General features: G+C 36.9%; 1 protein-coding gene and 1 long non-coding RNA gene across 14 annotated transcripts in view; one reads left to right on the top strand and one right to left on the bottom strand.

Annotated features, from left to right (window-relative positions):
* HPGDS (hematopoietic prostaglandin D synthase) overlaps positions 1-15,522 on the top strand; it is a 159,037-nt gene that overhangs the window by 92,274 nt on the left and 51,241 nt on the right. For 2 of the 13 annotated variants that reach the window (XM_082461863.1, XM_082461862.1), the window contains exon 1: positions 10,805-10,852. The exons of 7 other annotated variants lie outside the window; for them this stretch is intronic. The gene's annotated coding sequence lies outside the window, so the exon portion shown is untranslated. Of the gene's footprint in view, positions 1-5,769; positions 5,998-8,578; positions 9,322-10,792; positions 10,853-15,279; positions 15,394-15,522 lie in introns of those variants that run through there. 4 more of the 13 variants (XM_082461872.1, XM_082461874.1, XM_082461873.1 and 1 more) reach the window with 4 other exon arrangements.
* Positions 8,502-9,414, bottom strand: LOC309660848. Its single transcript, XR_014263676.1, has 2 exons — positions 9,293-9,414; positions 8,502-8,593 (listed from the first exon to the last, which is right to left on the bottom strand). It is a non-coding gene; the product is annotated as an uncharacterized lncRNA (long non-coding RNA).

The raw sequence follows: 15,522 nt of genomic DNA, 5'->3' as shown, positions 1-15,522 counted from the left end.
ACTAGCAAGACAGGAACACAGCCCCATCCATTAGCAGAGAGGCTGCCTAAAATCATAATAAGGCCACAGACACCCCAAAACACACCACTGGATGTGGACGTGCCCACCAGAAAGACAAGATCCAGCCTCATCCACCAGAACACAGGCACTAGTTCCCTCCACCAGGAAGCCTACACAACCCACTGAACCAACCTTAGCCACTGGGGACAGCTACCAAAAACAACGGGAACTACGAACCTGCAGCCTGTGAAAAGGAGATCCCAAACACAGTAAGATAAGCAAAATGAGAAGACAGAAAAACACACAGCAGGTGAAGGAGCAGGGTCAAAACACACCAGACCTAACAAATGAAGAGGAAATAGGTAGTCTACCTGAAAAAGAATTCAGAATAATGATAGTAAGGATGATCCAAAATCTTGGAAATAGAATAGACAAAATGCAAGAAACATTTAACAAGGACGTAGAAGAACTAAAGAGGAACCAAGCAATGATGAAAAACACAATAAATGAAATTAAAAATACTCTAGATGGGATCAATAGCAGAATAACTGAGGCAGAAGAACGGATAAGTGACCTGGAAGATAAAATGGTGGAAATAACTACTGCAGAGCAGAATAAAGAAAAAAGAATGAAAAGAACTGAGGACAGTCTCAGAGACCTCTGGGACAACATTAAACACACCAACATTTGAATTATAGGGGTCCCAGAAGAAGAAGAGAAAAAGAAAGGGACTGAGAAAATATTTGAAGAGATTATAGTTGAAAACTTCCCTAATATGGGAAAGGAAATAGTTAATCAAGTCCTGGAAGCGCAGAGAGTCCCATACAGGATAAATCCAAGGAGAAACACCCCAAGACACATATTAATCAAACTATCAAAAATTAAATATAAAGAAAACATATTAAAAGCAGCAAGGGAAAAACAACAAATAACACACAAGGGAATCCCCATAAGGTTAACAGCTGATCTTTCAGCAGAAACTCTGCAAGCCAGAAGGGAGTGGCAGGATATACTTAAAGTGATGGAGGAGAAAAACCTACAACCAAGATTACTCTACCCAGCAAGGATCTCATTCAGATTTGATGGAGAAATTAAAACCTTTACAGACAAGCAAAAGCTGAGAGAGTTCAGCACCACCAAACCAGCTTTACAACAAATGCTAAAGGAACTTCTCTAGGCAGGAAACACAAGAGAAGGAAAACACCTACAATAACAAACCCAAAACATTTAAGAAAATGGGAATAGGAACATACATATCGATAATTACCTTAAATGTAAATGGATTAAATGCTCCCACCAAAAGACACAGACTGGCTGAATGGATACAAAAAACAAGACCCATATATATGCTGTCTACAAGAGACCCACTTCAGACCTAGAGACACATACAGACTGAAAGTGAGGGGATGGAAAAAGATATTCCATGCAAATGGAAATCAAAAGAAAGCTGGAGTAGCAATTCTCATATCAGACAAAATAGACTTTAAAATAAAGACTATTACAAGAGACAAAGAAGGACACTATATAATGATCAAGGGATCGATCCAAGAGGAAGGTATAACAATTGTAAATATTTATGCACCCAACATAGGAGCACCTCAATACATAAGGCAAATAGTAACAGCCATAAAAGGGGAAATCGACAGCAACACAAACATAGTAGGGGACTTTAACACCCCCACTTTCACCAATGGACAGATCATCCAAAATGAAAATATATAAGGGAACACAAGCTTTAAATGATACATTAAACAAGATGGACTTAATTGATATTTATAGGACATTCCACCCAAAAACAACAGAATACACATTTTTCTCAAGTGCTCATGAACATTCTCCAGGATAGATCATTCTCAAGTGCTCATGAACATTCTCCAGGATAGATCATATCTTGGGTCACAAATCAAGCCTTGGTAAATTTAAGAAAATTGAAATCGTATCAAGTATCTTTTCCGACCACAACGCTATGAGACTAGATATCAATTACAGGAAAAGATCTGTAAAAAATACAAACACATGGAGGCTACACAATACACTACTTAATAACGAAATGATCACTGAAGAAATCAAAGGGGAAATCAAAAAATACCTAGAAACAAATGACAATGGAGACACGACGACCCAAAACCTATGGGATGCAGCAAAAGCAGTTCTAAGAGGAAAGCTTATAGCAATACAAGCCTACCTCAAGAAACAGGAAACATCTCGAATAAGCAACCTAACCTTGCACCTGAAACAATTAGAGAAAGAAGAACAAAGAAACCCCAAAGCTAGCAGAAGGAAAGAAATCATAAAGATCAGATCAGAAATAAATGAAAAAGAAATGAAGGAGACAATAGCGAAGATCAATAAAACTAAAAGCTGGTTCTTTGAGAAGATAAACAAAATTGATAAACCATTAGCCAGACTCATCAAGAGAAAAAGGGAGAAGACTCAAATCAATAGAATTAGAAATGATAAAGGAGAAGTAACCACTGACACTGCAGAAATACAAAAGATCATGAGAGATTACTACAAGCAACTCTATGGCAATAAAATGGACAACCTGGAAGAAATGGACAGATTCTTAGAAATGCACAACCTGCCGAGACTGAACCAGGAAGAAATAGAAAATATGAACAGACCAATCACAAGCACTGAAATTGAAACTGTGATTAAAAATCTTCCAACAAACAAAAGCCCAGGACCAGATGGCTTCACAGGTGAATTCTATCAAACATTTAGAGAAGAGCTAACACCTATCCTTCTCAAACTGTTTCAAGATATAGCAGAGGGAGGAACACTCCCAAACTCATTCTACAAGGCCACCATCACCCTGATACCAAAACCAGACAAAGATGTCACAAAGAAAGAAAACTACAGGCAAATATCACTGATGAACATAGATGCAAAAATCCTCAACAAAATACTAGCAAACAGAATCCAACAGCACATTAAAAGGATCATACACCATGATCAAGTGGGGTTTATTCCAGGAATGCAAGGATTCTTCAATATATGCAAATCAATCAACGTGATACATCATATTAACAAATTGAAGGAGGAAAACCATATGATCATCTCAATAGATGCAGAGAAAGCTTTCGACAAAATTCAACACCCATTTATGATAAAAGCCCTGCAGAAAGTAGGCATAGAGGGAACTTTCCTCAACATAATAAAGGCCATATATGACAAACCCACAGCCAACATTGTCCTCAATGGTGAAAAAATGAAACCATTTCCACTAAGATCAGGAACAAGACATGGTTGCCCACTCTCACCACTATTATTCAACATAGTTTTGGAAGTGTTAGCCACAGCAATCAGAGAAGAAAAAGAAATAAAAGGAATCCAAACTGGAAAAGAAGAAGTAAAGCTGTCACTGTTTGCAGATGACATGATACTATACATAGAGAATCCTAAAGATGCTACCAGAAAACTACTAGAGCTAATCAATGAATTTGGTAAAGTAGCAGGATACAAAATTAATGTACAGAAATCTCTTGCATTTCTATACACTAATGACGAAAAATCTGAAAGTGAAATTAAGGAAACACTCCCATTTACCACTGCAACAAAAAGAATAAAATATCTAGGCATAAACCTACCTAAGGAGACAAAAGACCTGTATGCAGAAAATTATAAGACACTGATGAAAGAAATTAAAGATGATACAAATAGATGGAGAGATATACCATGTTCTTGGATTGGAAGAATCAATATTGTGAAAATGACTCTACTACCCAAAGCAATCTACAGATTCAATGCAATCCCTATCAAACTACCACTGGCATTTTCCACAGAACTAGAACAAAAAATTTCACAATTTGTATGGAAACACAAAAGACCCCGAATAGCCAAAGCAATATTGAGAACGAAAATGGAGCTGGGGGAATCAGGCTCCTGGACTTCAGATTATAATACAAAGCTACAGTAATCAAGACAGTATGGTACTGGCACAAAAACAGAAATATAGATCAATGGAACAGGATAGAAAGCCCAGAGATAAACCCACGCACATATGGTTACCTTATCTTTGATAAAGGAGGCAAGAATATACAGTGGAGAAAAGACAGCCTCTTCAATAAGTGGTGCAGGGAAAATTGGACAGATACATGTAAAAGTATGAAATTAGAATACTCCCTGACACCATACACAAAAATAAACTCAAAATGGATTAAAGACCTAAGTGTAAGGCCAGACACTATCAAACTCTTAGAGGAAAACATAGGCAGAACACTCTATGACATAAATCACAACAAGATCCTTTTTGACCCAGCTCCTAGAGAAATGGTAATAAAAACACAAATAAACAAATGGGACCTAATGAAACTTAAAAGCTTTTGCTCAGCAAAGGAAACCATAAACAAGATGAAAAGACAACCCTCAGAATGGGAGAAACTATTTGCAAATGAAGCAACTGACAAAGGATTAATCTCCAAGATTTACAAGCAGCTCATGCAGCTCAATAACAAAAAAACAAACAACCCAATCCAAAAATGGGCAGAAGACCTAAACAGACATTTCTCCAAAGAAGATATACAGATTGCCAACAGACACATGAAAGAATGCTCAACATCATTAGTCATTAGAGAAATGCAAATCAAAACTACAATGAGATATCATCTCACACCGGTCAGAATGGCCATCATCAAAAAATCTAGAAACAATAAATGCTGGAGAGGGTGTGGAGAAAAGGGAACACTCTTGCACTGTTGGTGGGAATGTAAATTGATGCAGCCACTATGGAGAACAGTATGGAGGTTCCTTAAAAAACTACAAATAGAACTACCATATGACCCAGCAATCTCACTACTGGGCATATACCCTGAGAAAACCATAATTCAAAAAGAGTCTTGTACCAAAATGTTCATTGCAGCTCTATTTACAATAGCCAGGACATGGAAGCAACCTAAGTGTCCATCGACAGATGAATGGATAAAGAAGATGTGGCACATATATACAATGGAATATTACTCAGCCATAAAAAGAAATGAAATGGAGGTGTTTGTAGTGAGGTGGATGGAGTTAGAGTCTGTCATACAGAATGAAGTAAGCCAGAAAGAGAAAAACAAGTACAGTATGCTAACACATATATATGGAATCTAAGGGAAGATAAAGGTCATGAAGAACCTAGTGGCAAGACGGGAATAAAGACACAGACCTACTAGAGAATGGACTTGAGGATATGGGGAGGGGGTGGGGTGAGATGTGACAGGGTGAGAGAGTGGCATGAACATATATACACTACCAAAGGTAAAATAAATAGCTAGTGGGAAGCAACCGCATAGCACAGGGGGATCAGCTCGGTGCTTTGTGTCCACTTAGAGGGGTGGGATAGGAAGAGTGGGAGGGAGGGAGATGCAAGAGGGAAGAGATATGGGAACATATGTATATGTATAACTGATTCACTTTGTTATAAAGCAGAAACTAACACACAATTGTAAAGCAATTATACTCCAATAAAGATGTTTAAAAAAAAATAAATAAATAAATAAAATAAAGTGGAACAGCGACTAAGACCACAAAAAAAAAAAAAAAGAGTTGTAGATGGGTTAGAAGAATCACTTCAGATAAAATAAGAAATGGTTAAGTTAATTTGTACATTATTTCTTTCCTTCATTCCTTCATTGTCTTAATAAATATTTATGCAGATGTACTATATACCAGGCACTGTGTTCTATTCTAGGTTTAGAAAGTTAAAAAGGAAAGAATTATGCTGCATTGATCAGAACATAATTTTCAGTAGCTTAACAGAATAATGATGCATTTCTTGCTTATGTCTAGGTCTGACGAGATGTTTTGGATGTGCTGATTCGGAGATCATAGTCTCCTTGGAATCCACGCCTGGATACGCCACACTTAGCAGGCTCATAGGCAAAGAGAACAAGAGAGAAGAGGATACCACAGGATGTTCTGTGTCCAGGCCTGGAAGTGGTCTACTATTCCACTCGCCAGAATCCAGTTGTGTAGCCCGACTGCAATGACAAGGGAGGCTAGGAAAAATAAGCTCCAGTATGTGCTGGAAGAGAAAATGAAATTGCCAGAAATTGCCAGTCCCTGCACACAGGGAATTTTCAATGATATATATAATCATAAGACAATACAAAGATTAGTTCCAGGCTCCTAGTATTGCTTTCTATAACTATTTGTTGGGTGAATAAGTGAATTCAGAGAGGGACCAGAAGATAGGGTTTGGGGAGGTGAGATGAAGAAAATAGTGGGAAGAGTTGTAAGAAGAAGTTGGATAGGTTTTCAGTGTTTTTCAATGGGGGACTTTCTTAGAAGTTTGGGTCAGACAATTCCTCATTATCTTAACTCCCCTTTGCATTAAGGACATTAGCTCCAGGGTGCTATAATAGTTATACTTCCATTGCACTTACTATGTGCCAAGCATTGTTATGAATGCTTTCTGTATATTTCACACATGTAATCTTCACAGTAATCTTATGAGATAAATATTCTCAGTCCCATAATAATAAGAAAATCAAGGCACATGTTAAGTAACTTGCCAGTCACACGTCAGTCATTGTGACAATGAAAACACTCCCCAACATTTCCAAATGCTGCATAAGGATAGAGTTCTAACTTGGTTGACAAGAACCAAATATAATACCACTGTCATCTGGCTTCAATTATTGAAGCTGAGAACTCAGTGGATCATGTATATTAGGGTGATTTGGCTACTTTTAAGATCTTGCCTTTGCTATTTTGAAATTTCACTACCATGTGCTTATGGAGTGTATTTCTTTTTATATATTCTTCATTGGATTCATTGGTCTTCTGAGTCCTGAGGATTGATATCTTTTTATCATTTCCAGAAAATTTTCAGCCATTATCTCTTTTAAGTTCCCTCCCCTATTCTCTATATTTTCTCTCTGTGGAACTTCCATTAAATGTGTGTAGGTTTTCTCCCTCTACCTTCTACGTTCCTGATCTTTTTCTTTGGTATCCTTGTGTCTCTAGTTTGCATTTTTGAGTTTCTTTAGCTCTACCATCTCCCAGTTTACTAATTTTCTTTTCAGCCATTTCCAATCTGGTATGTATCCAAAACATTGAGTTTCTAATGTCAAGATTATATTTTTCGTTTTTGAAATTTATTTTACTACTTTTCACAAATTTGCTTAATCAATTGTTCTTTTATCATACTTTGAATTATTTTATATCTTTAAACATACTTAATTCTCCCTTATTATCAGTTCTAATATCTGTAGTTTTAAAGAAGTGAATATAGTAGTTTGTTGTTTCTGTTGACTCTCACCCCTAGTACCTTGTTTTCATGTGTGTTTACTAACTTTTTATTGTGAGCTGATTTTCCTTGGAGCTTTCCCCGTGAGAATTCTTCGACAACCAAGTCCAACTTGTTTTCCTCCAGAGAGCACAACTATCTGGAAGTGCTTTAAAGTAAAAAATTTTTGAGTGGGTGTTGGGGGTACAAAAATCATGTGAATGCAGGCTTAAGGTTAGGAATTATCAGAACTTTTCTTTTTTTCTGTCTTCACAGAGTGTGACAGGTATATCTCTCTGTGAGAATGGTTAATTTTTTCCTATGTCACCTAATGAGAATATTGTCCTTTTTTATTTTTAAATAGATCTTTATTGGAGTATAATTGCTTCACAATACTGTGTTAGTTTCTGTTGTACACCAAAGTGAATCAGCTATATGCATACACATGTCCCCATATCTCCTCCCTCTTGAGCCTCCCTCCCATCCTCCCTATCCCACCCCTCTAGGTCATCACAAAGCACCGAGCTGATCTTTCTGTTCTATGCTGGAGAATATTGTCTTTTAAGTGTCCAGATTTTATGCCAGGGTTTAAACATCTACCCTAGTCAGGGCCCCAGTTTTTTCTCTTTACCACACAGGTGGTCCATTAAAAGCCAGTGCCCACTTTCCACCTTCTTGGGTTTTTTTTTGGCCTCTGAAGATTCCTTAATTCCTCTGCCAGCATTAATCAGGAATCCTTTTTGAAAAATATTTTATACAATATCGTGAGGTGTGTCCTACTAGGAAGGGTTCCTCTGAACCTCAGACTGCCATATTTCCAGCAACAAAAGTCAAAGTTGAATGTTTTCTCAGAGATCAGACCTTAAAGTCTTTGCATGCTGTACATCGTATGCCTGTTTATGTGAACTGGTGGATTATATAATATATTTTAGACTATTATAAATGAAAAAGCCACAAAAAGATTCCCTACTAAGGAACCATAAATATAAAATATTAAAATACAAGCACAGGCAGACAAAAGGAAATTACAAAGCTGACTCTTCTCCTGCCCTTCTTTGACAACTATGTTAGGAGGTAAAAAGCAAATGATAATCTAATCGCATATGAGAGGAAGAAGTAGTCTAATAAAATTAGTCAAACAATCAGGAAGGCCACTTGAGACATGAATTTAAGCCATGATGTTTAGCAATAAACTCTGTGCTATGAGAGAATTATATTTTAAGGTATTAGATAATTATACTAACACACTTAGGTAATTTTATATGGAGGGAATACATACTTACATGCTTAGTTTTCTTTCTTTCTTTCTTTTTCTTTCTTTCTTTCTTTCTCTCTCTCTCTCTCTTTCTTTCCTTCTTTCATCTTGCTTTCTTGTTTTCTTTTCTATTTAAGCATAGCTAATTGTAAAACAAATCTTGGAGACCACTGTTATAATCAATTATCTTACATTTTTGTAGACAGTAAAGAGCTACTAAAGGTTTTGAGCCAAACAGTGACATAATTATATTGCTATTTAGAAAGATTAATTGTAAAATTTAGGGTGAATCTTAAGGAGCAAGACTGGTTTCTGATGATCTAACTTAATGTTCAGGACAGCTTCCTCTTTCTGTGTCCTCAGTTATAGCTTGATGCTAGTTTCTAACAAACCTAAAAAGTGTGATTGGCATTTAAATTGGAATTATCATCAGTTATGTTATGTTAATGAGGTGACTTCCTTTACTGTGTTTTAAAAATCATGACCCAAAATAATTTATTTTAAAAAATTAACTGTGCTTCAGAGTCATGACCACAAACACTTGATCAACTGTTCAAGCAGAACTTTTAAAAAATTATTGTCAGTAAGTCTGGCACACAATACAGTGTAATTAATTGAATATTATCAGTAATTTCGCTTTAAGGTTATAATTGCTGTGGCCAGTGTACTGTGGTTCAAACTAAGAGAATGAAACTTCTAGCAGAAAATTTAGTAATTTTTTGTTTGTTTCTTTCTATATGGTATGTTTCACATTCATTCACAAGATTTCGTATTCCTTTTCCTTTCTTTTGAGGAGCTTAAAGACAGGAGATTAAGGACAAGTTTACCATATTTGTTCTCACAGCATCGCAGCGAGGTAAATAAATACATGTTCAACATCACACAGTGTTGGACCTTCTTCCACATTATGATGCTCTTTTCCTCAGAGCAGCCCAGGAGAGTTGTAAGGTTGCATTGCTTTTATTGCCATGGTGCTCAGAGACTACATGCGTTGCTAAGGACCTCTGTCTTTTCTCTGGGAGAAAAGCTATAATTGATAGAAGAGTTCGAGTTGGAGAGATAAGAGAAAATAAAGATACTAAAAGGAAATGCCTCTAAAATTGATTTATTTTTATTTTTTTCTTATAAATTTATTTATTTATTATTTATGTTTGGCTGCGTTGGGTCTTCGTGGCTGTGCGCAGGCTTTCTCTAGTTGTGGCGCACGGGCTTAGTTGCTCTGTGGCATGTGGGATCTTCCCGGACCAGGGCTTGAACCTGTGTCCCCTGCATTGGCAGGTGGATCCTTAACCACTGCAACACCAGGGAAGTCCCGATTTTTTTTTTTTAAAGATAAAAGAAAAAGGGGCCAGTGAAAGAGGTCTTGGCTTGAGTAAGCGTGTTTAATGTGGTAACAATGAGGGTGGTCACATTCTTGGTTAGTCATTAAGGATTTTGGAGGGCTAAGAATGAACAAAAGCAAACACAACCAAGGAAATCAAAAGGATAATTTACTCTCCGGAATGCATACACACACAATGTCAATGATTCTCGATCAATTAAATACACCCAAACATGTAGATCCAGGTCCTAAAAGCTAAGGGTGTGTTATACAAAAGAGTGAAGCTGTAAGTAATAATTTCTGGACTACCCAGAAAATCAATGATAAAAATTTTTAAGAAGCTTTGAAGGGTCTAATAATGGCCCTTATTTTGGAAACCAAACTAAGTGATTATGGTATGTGTTAGCTAAGTAATGTGTGTGATTTTTCTTTCCCCAGTTTCCACCACTAAGGGTTATGCCCTCTGTGCGTTCTGTGGGTAGGTTTTCTTTATTGGGAACCAGAAGTGAATAATTTAATCATTATTTCCTTCTAACATGTAGGCAGAAACCATATTTGATGTGCGTTTTTATCTCTAGAGTCTAGGACAGTACTTGACACCCAGGAGTAAGTGCTGAATGATTTTTCTTTAATGAATGATAACTTTTCATTACAATATTTCTCTCAGCCAAAATAATTACCCAATAGGTATGTTTTACTAACCAATTCTTTATAAAAAGTTGAGTAGCTTTGTAAAGGATCTTTCTTGTTAGAGAGATCCTGTAAGGTCTCCATGCAGACATAAGGAATATAAAGACTTTACCAAATTCTGGCAGTTCAAGTGAATGAAAGGAAGAGGTGTGGTGTGTTTATTCAGGCAAAACAATAATAATTGTCTGAAAAAATTAACCCCATAATAATTTTTTAAAAGAGGAAAATAACAAAAGTCAACATTAATACACAATTAATGATAGAACAGCATTCTGTTATCTTTCCTAAAGCAACTTATTCTTATTTTTCCTGTAAGGAGATACAGGATTGTCATGCCTGAATCCTAGATCAGCCATTTTCTAATTGGTGACCTTGGGTAAGTTACTTACTTTTTCTGTGCTTTGATTCTCTCCTGTGTACCATAGAGATTATAATAGTTCCAACTTTCTGGGGTCCTTGGAAGGATTAAATGAGAAAATATATTTGAAATATTTAGAAGACTAGACAGACTCACATGTAGTAGAGGCTCAGTAAAGTTAGCTACTGTTACTATTCCTGAAACAACAATTTAGATAAACTTACCAATGAGCATTATTCATTAGAATCAAATGCCAAAGGAAACTTCTGAGCAAGTTAGTGCTTTACCATTTATGCACATTCTTTTTTCAAGGACTGAGAATATAACTTCACAGCACTGCATCAGATTAACTAACTTTGCCCAGAGAGAACTTACTACCCCACCATGCTCTGGACACAATGTCATAGTAGAAGCTATGATTCTTTCCTTCCCTGAACTCCTCACGTGTCTCTTGCCTCCTCTGCAAACTATAGATACCTGGGAGACAAAGATGGGCTTGATTTAATTCACCTCTGAATTCCAGAGCCTATCACAGTATCTGGCACTTTGTAAATGCTCACTAGATGTTTACTGAAAGGATGATTAACCATCACCCCATTTTAGCTCTCTTTTTGACTGTTCTCCTGAGCTCCAGAGGCACAGAACCATATACCAACTACATGTCTCCACTTGGATGTCCCAGCTACCTCACCTCACCAGGGTGATGCCTAGAGAGTTCCTCATTCTGCATTTTTGTCTTGGTGTCATGTAGCAGACACCGACAGCATGTGTTTTCAAAAGTATCACTGTTTCTTCACTGTCTCTGGAACTTGCATTTTCTCTCCATTGCATTGCAAGTTTCCTCGTCTCTTTGTGCCCTGCCTTTCGTTTTTACAGCCCTCTCTCCCCACTCCCAAGTCCAGTGCATTCTCCTGCCAGAGTATTCTTTCTAAAATGCAAATCTAACCACAACGCTTCTTTGTATAAAATCTTCCAATGTCATCCCAAGAAGTTTGGCTAAAATTTTAATTCTTTAGTATGGCATCGTAGGCACTTACTTTTTCTCCTCTCGATATCTAGCCTCTTTCCCACACTCCAGCTCACCCAGACATTTGGGTGACTTGCAGTCTCTGAACAGGTCCTCTACTTTCACAGATTCAAGATTTTTATATATGCTGTTTTCACTGCTGGGGGCATTCTCGCCTTCCCTTTACCTGGTCAACTCTAAAGTTCTGTATCATCTCCTGTGGGAAACATTTTCTACTCTCTCCATTTGGATTCCGTTTCCCGTGTGCTCAACTCTAACACATTCCCAGTCGTATAACTGTCTTTTTACTTCCCTGCACCCAGTGTTAGACTGAATTCTTGAGGTCAGAATGAAAAGAGCACTAAATGGGGAGTCAAAAGAAGTAGCCTCTACTCTCAGCCTTGCTGTCAACTCTCATCTTACTGTAGACAAATTATAAATGATGCTGGACCTCAGCTTTTATTGTATTTATTACAGTGTTCACCTAGATTATCTTTACATGGAATTGCAATAATTCCATAGGGAATACTTTAAAAATACATTTGTGATATCTTTTATTCTATTCATTTCTGCAAAAGCTGATTTCCGTAAGACAAAACCACCTGGGCAATACTTATTGACTGCTAGTCACAACTGAGAAGGAGACCAAGACCCAGCAACTCAGAGCAAAGCAATGTAGTCAGGAATATTCTTCTGCTCTCTGCCATATAATTTTCACCAACTAAAATCAGTATGTAAAGGCCAAAACCAAACCAAACAAAAACAACCAAGAGCCTTATAATATATGAGCATAAGGTACAAAGAGGCAAAGCCAAGAAAAGAAGCCAGATACAGGCAGAAATTTATCAGGATGTGCCTGTATGATAATTTAGGGATTAAGAGCAATACTTTTTTTGTTTTTTTTTTAAATTATTTATTTATTTATTTATTTATTTTAGGCTGTGTTGGGTCTTCGTTTCTGTGCTAGGGCTTTCTCTAGTTGCGGCGAGCGGGGGTCACTCCTCATCGCGGTGCGCGGGCCTCTCACTATCGCGGCCTCTCTTGTTATGGAGCACAGGCTCCAGACGCGCAGGCTCAGCAGTTGTGGCTCACGGGCCCAGCTGCTCGGCGGCATGTGGGATCTTCCCAGACCAGGGCTCGAACCCGTGTCCCCTGCATCGGCAGGCAGACTCTCAACCACTGCGCCACCAGGGAAGCCCAAGAGCAATACTTTTAAAGTCAGACTTCCTGGGCTCAAATCCTAACTCCTTTATTTATTAGCTGTAACATATGGACAAGTTCTGAGCCTCATTTTCCTTGCTTATCAAATAGGGATAATAATAATAAAACATACCCCATAGTGATGTTGTGAGGATGAAATCAATTAATTCATATGAAGTCTTTATAAAATGCCTGGTGCCAGTAATTTATGAAGCTATAGGTATTAAGAGGAAATAAAGGACAGTAACTTAATCAAACCATAAAACGTAGCCACTGCATTTCAAAACAAAAAGCCAAACACGGTTTTCTGAAGAATTAATCTATTTAATCAGAGATTATTAGATAATACTGATTGAAATATTGACCAGAATCATCCTTAATGTTGGCATTCTGCCTAGCCTGCCAGTAGTTGTATGTTTGCCCTAAGCTACGTTACGGAAGAGTGTAATATTTGGAAAACAAAAAAAGCAGAACCCTTAAGATAAGTATCACTGACCAAGAATTGAAACCTTACTTCTGCACCAAGCCTTTTGAATTTAGTTGGATAGTAATCACTTTATGTATGATCAGAATTAAAAATACATTTACATTAATAAAAATACCTATAACCTGCTGGAATTACATTAAATTGTTCATAACAGAAAATTGTTCAAATAAAAACAAAATCAAACTAAACTTTTCAGCAATGTATTAACTTAGACTTACTGCAAAATACCTTATGGCCTATCATGAAAAAATCTTGGAAAGCAACATTCTGAGTCGGTGACAGATAACAGTTGGGGTCAGTTTTACATTAAAAACATACACCTGGTTGGTTTAAGAATCTACTTGAGGTATTTGACAATAATCTCCTGGATCATAGGACCATCAACTCTGTATTGAACATTGATCCCAACGGGCTAGAACTGAACATCACTTCAGCTGTGTACATACCTTGGCCTGAACATGGACATTGAACCATTAACCAGTTTTCCATACAAATATTTTTTGTAAGATTTGGACATCAAATAAAGTCCAATGTGTTTCAATTGAAACAGTCATATGGTATCTCTAGAGGAATAGTTTGGCAAATACAAATGTAAGTATTGAACACATATGCTAGAAAGGCAATAGGCATTTTCTTGGAGCTAAGGATATGAGTTTTAATTCAAAACGGAGCTCAATTTAAGCAGTTTATTTATTCATTTATTTTAATGAATCAGTAAGGACAAGAGTTATATTTTATGTAGCCAATAAATGTTATCCTTCAAAACCAAGCCAAAGACACTCAGAAAGATTTTGGCAGGAACCTAAGAACCACTGGTATGGTAGTCTCTCAAGACTCAAACCAAATAACATATGATGAAAGTTCAAACTCAGTCTGGAGAATATTTTCAAGCTTGGTTTTATTCAGGATGAACTTTTAAAGTATTTCTTTTTGTGGTAAAATATATATAACATATATATATATATATATATATATAAATTTACCATTTTAGCCATTTTAAAGTGTACAGTTCAGTGGTATTAAGTACACTCACATTGTTGTGTGACCATCACCACCAGCCACCTCCAGAAATTCTTCATCATCTCAGTGAATGAGTAGTTTTAGAATATATACAGGTTTGGCTTTTTCCAAATGGATTCCCTAAAAATGTCTTTTTAAAGAAACTTTTGATGACTTCACAGTTCCTTAAAAGAATGTGTATCTGAGTTCGCAGTATAAGTTGTTTGTTCAAATGCATGCTCTGCTCGTTCTGTTCTTTAATTGTCTACTTGGGAGCACTGGAAAACAGCCCTACTGGGAATAGATGCAAAGCAGTGTTGATGAGCAGAAAGTTACCTTGGATTATATTTACATCCAATGTGAAGCAGTGTAAGGATTCCGCAGTGTAAAAATAGTGATATCAATTATGCACATGAGTGATCACTATTTCACTTTATCAAGTAATTTTTAGACCTACTATCATAGTGGTCCTATTTTTTAAAAGCTACATCTGAAGAAATTGAGAAAAAAGAGAACACCAATGGTTTGATGTGTCCAACTCTCCTACCAAGCTAGATAATCATATCTTTCATTTCAAGATGACAGCAGGTCTCTAAATATTATGTATAGAATGGAATTAATAGAGTTAATATATGACTTCTCGAGTTGGAGGAAAGCTTTGTGCTTTGAGTTGAGCTTGGAACAGGCATTATAATATTACTGAATTGGCTGTAGAGTTGGTGAGATTACCTTGATTCTGAATCTAATTTAGGGGCCAGTTCATAGAGATTGAGGATGCTTAGATGACATGAACCGTAACACCTACAGAGCTCAAGTATGTCAAGAAATTGAAGTTCCAGGCCATTCCTACTCAGAGGGACTCCTTAGGTGTGTAATTCCTTTTTAAAAAAAAATTAATTAATTAATTAATTTTTGGCTGTGTTGGGTCTTCGTTGCTGTGCGCGGGCTTTCTCTAGTTGCGGCGCGCGGGCTTCTCATTGCGGTGGCTTCTCTTGT

The sequence above is a fragment of the Balaenoptera physalus genome, assembly GCF_965194825.1.
Source record: "Balaenoptera physalus genome assembly, chromosome: 5".
NCBI lineage: Eukaryota > Metazoa > Chordata > Mammalia > Artiodactyla > Balaenopteridae > Balaenoptera > Balaenoptera physalus.
This window is presented reverse-complemented; position numbering and strand designations above follow the sequence as displayed.